Here is a 3,923-nt window from a genome sequence, read left to right as displayed (position 1 = left end):
CAATAGTGTCGAGCCGTCTCAATACGTCAAGAAACATAACAAAATAGAAAGCCCGATAAAAACGACTTAAAAAAGACGTCCCAAAACAGCCGGAGCCTAACCTCTGCTTGGAGTGTAGTAGACATCATCGTCTCCCTGTGACCATCACGGAAGGTCATTAGTGTAGTGACAGCTCAGATCCGTGCTGACCACGGTGTAAACATGCGGACCATGTCTCAGGTCGGTGTGGTGAATCTCATTACAACGGCTCAGCGACAAGAACCGTGTACATAAATAGACTCGCATACTGGTACAAAAGCGTGCACAATCCTTTTCTTCACATCGCGAAATCTTATCTGCGAAACAGCCCCGACAACCAGCAAGAATGTAATTAAAGTATTGCATATCAGGTAACGAGGTGGCAGATACTGTGTTTCCTGTGACTTCCACTACAGCGGTCCTCCGGTTCATTTAACGGTGCGAAAGGGCCCCATTTCACGTCCATCTTCCCTTCCACAATACGTTAGCATTGTTGGGGGAGGAAGTGATCTGACGGGTCAGAGGCCCCACCTGTTGCCGATGATATACGGTGTGTTTGTGGTGCTGCACGGTGTTCTAGCGTGCGTGCGTATCGTAGTCCACTGGTTGATGGCTAGCCTCTACCAGGCTCCGCAGATCGGTGGGCTAACAGTAGAGATTGGACAAATAGAGTCAATAGTACGCTAGGGGAGTGGCCTGGGAAATATTCCCAGGCCAATTAACGCCAACTGGGCTTTTATTCCTTAACTTGGCCAAAGTCCCCTATTTCTATTTGGCGAACCTGGGGAGTCTGGTACATGTGTTGTCCAGTGGTAAGCGGCCCTGACTCTGGAACTAGAAGCCGTGAGTTCGATTCCGGCTATGTCGCTCACCCGACATGCACGTTACTGGAAAGGGTTGCAGTCCTTAAGCCCCCTTTACAAATCAAGAATTTAGCTCGGCCGAGTTGTTGGCGAGCACCAAATGGACATTTTCGGCCGGAGTATGACCGGCGTTTGGGCGATTATGCGGGCCTCGACCGATTTTTAGCAGCTCGGCCGGCGTTTGCGGGGCAGCTCGGCCTGCGCTTAGTATCAGCGAGGCCTCGGCGGCGTGCGTTGAGCTCGGAGAGCTCGTCAATGGGTTGCATGTAGCTCGACCGGAGCTTGTCCAGGCAATGGCCAAGACTTGGCCAATACTCGGCCGGCAACCCGACGGTTTTTGACTCTCTCTTTTTCGGTCGGAGTTTGCCCGAACTCTTCTGCCTCGCGCCAGACTCGTTCGGGCTTCCTGCAATATTAAACCGGACGATATTCCGTCCGACTTTTAACAAGTTTGGCGTGCTTTGGGCGAACGTTGTGCTGGTGTCGCTGGGAGCTCGGGAGGGCTCCGGCAGAATTTTAACTGTCACCTAATCAATTTGACACCTGTGTTGAACACGTGCCTTTGTTTTGGGCTTTCATCTTTAGTTAACAGTTTGTTCCGAAAAATAAGATACATAAAGACTGCTGTATGAACTTAAGAAAGCTGCGTACCTTTTATAATGTAAGGCAATTGGACACGAAGACAATACTTCCCATTTATTTTTTGCATGCTATAGGTTTGGATGTGTGAGTTCATATATTCTTCATGTCTGAAGGCTTACAGTCTGTAACTCGGACGGCCTTTGCCGGCCTTCGCTCGAGGTTCGCCTAAGGTTCGCCCGAGGTTTGCCCGATTTCAGCTTTGTCTTAATTATTGTATTATGTTGAATAAGACTGGTCTGTTCACTTTGTGACTCTTGTGGTAGTTTTCGGATTGGTGTATCACAACATTCCAGTTGATATTATTGTTTTCAGCGTGCTCGTCCACTCCACTCATGTCCTACATATATTCCGCAACTCAGAAATTACATTTGACACAAATATTGTCAATTCTGACTTCGTCCACGTTCAAGACATAGTACAATCTATTTAACAAATTATAATCAGTTGTGTTGGACGGACGTCGGACGGGCTCCGTCTATTTGTAAAGGGGGCAGATTTTCAGCGAAAAATACAGCCGATACTCGGGCGATGTTGAAATTCGGCGAACTCTGACCGAGCTACAAATTCGGCCGGCGTCCGCATGAATTGTAAAGCCGGCTTTAGGACAGGACGTTAAGCCGTAGTCCACTATTTACTGTGCTTGTCGACAAGAGCTAAGGGAATTTCCCCGGTACAATGAACCTGTAAATACTGTACATTGTGCCTGTCCTCTCTGTCACGACCAGTGGAAGACTAGCTCTTCAATGAGCTATTATCTGGATCAAGATTACTTTCCTTTCTAAGCTGTGAATCACTGCAGTTCTCTTACAGGCGGACAATGGGAAGGTAACTGGCGGATACCTCGGCGTGTTTATTTTTGTACCGACCTAAAATCTTTACCTATTACTTCACGCGTCGCATTCTCACACATTCGTCACCTGATTGACTTAACCGAAGTCATCTTAGGTCACGTGTTTATCCCTCGTTTTAAGCTGCACCGTCATGGTCAAGGTGAGAAGAATTCGTTGCAAGGGCGTTATCCGCGTCAAGTCATTTTACGGACAATTTACCAAGAATCTGGTACGTAGCTGAGGTGTTTCTCTGCTCTCAACGTTTTGCAGAGGAAAATAAACTATGTGTGCCTGATTACTGGAATTGTTGCACACTCTAGTAACTTTCTGTCGATCATTATTGGTACGTCGGTACGTCAGAGGATACTTTTTACTCAGCACGATGGCTCTTCAGCAGTGGATAGAATTGTATGATCGGACACTACTAAAATATCAGTACCTGATGAATATCACATCAACTGAGAGGAATAGTGGTAACAGAGCAGGCGAAACGGATATTTACGTTCTGCTAAAATCCATGTCATGGGTAGTGGGGACGACGCTACTCCGAAGGCGCACTTCCTAAACATTCTTTTTCGCCATGGACCCGGGCAACATATAAACGTCAGGTATCTCTCTCCCAGTCCCTCGCCAAGTCCTTCCGCCGACCTCCTTCTCACCCAACTTATAAAGACCTGTCTTATTATGTCAACTGAGTCAAATTTCCTGCCGAGTAAAAACACTATATAGTGATTGCTGAAAGGTGTGGAGGTATGGAATGGTTAGAATTCGGACTGACGCGGTTTTTCCCCCAGCACAATTTGGTGGCGCATGACGGTGTATGTGTGTCTGAGATGTGTTATTCATATCCCCATGGCCTTGACCACCCAGAAATGCCGACCTTCCCACCTGCACGTAGTGAGTAATATGCTCGCCGCTAATTGTACACAAATAGACCAATTACGAAGTGTTTATCATTCCTCTCTCAATGGATCCCGTCGACCATCCAGGTGGGACTACTTCTGCCGCTGCAGGAGACTCGTACAACAAACTGCAGGTGGTAGCCGGCTAGCCCCCGTTACAGTCTTCGTCCGTTTCGCAAAGGCCAGTTGTTCGGAGTTGATCCCAGAAACCCTGCCGGCTAGCCTCCGTACGGTTTGTTCGCGATTTTCGACGTTGACTAGGGGCTTGTGCCGGGAAAGAGAGAGTTTGCTGTGGAAGGCAGTTTGCCGGAGTGGAAGTTTCGAAATGGGGCGAAACTCGCTAGCGGCAAATCCCTTCCACAGCAAACTCTCTTTCCCAGCACAAGCCCCTTGCCAACGTTGAAAATCGCGAACCAACCGTACGGAGCCTGACCTTTGCGAAATGCCATGATAGATAAGTGGCAATCTCCTCTCTGGGATAAGTGTGGAAATAGATCCGGTGTATAATGTTAGCAGACCACGTCTAATGTTATGATAGGCTCTGAAGATATACTGTCAGCATATCAATCCCGATGTTATATGATAATTATTGAAGCTTAGGCCATAGCAAGTAAATTTTATGGATGACATCCTCTGCAGACTGCAAAAATAATGAGATAGGGCGAAAA

Source organism: Branchiostoma floridae, chromosome 1, assembly GCF_000003815.2.
Source record: "Branchiostoma floridae strain S238N-H82 chromosome 1, Bfl_VNyyK, whole genome shotgun sequence".
In the NCBI taxonomy this organism is placed as follows: Eukaryota; Metazoa; Chordata; class Leptocardii; order Amphioxiformes; family Branchiostomatidae; genus Branchiostoma; species Branchiostoma floridae.
The sequence above is the reverse complement of the archived record's forward strand: the minus strand, read 5'-3'. Positions refer to the sequence as shown.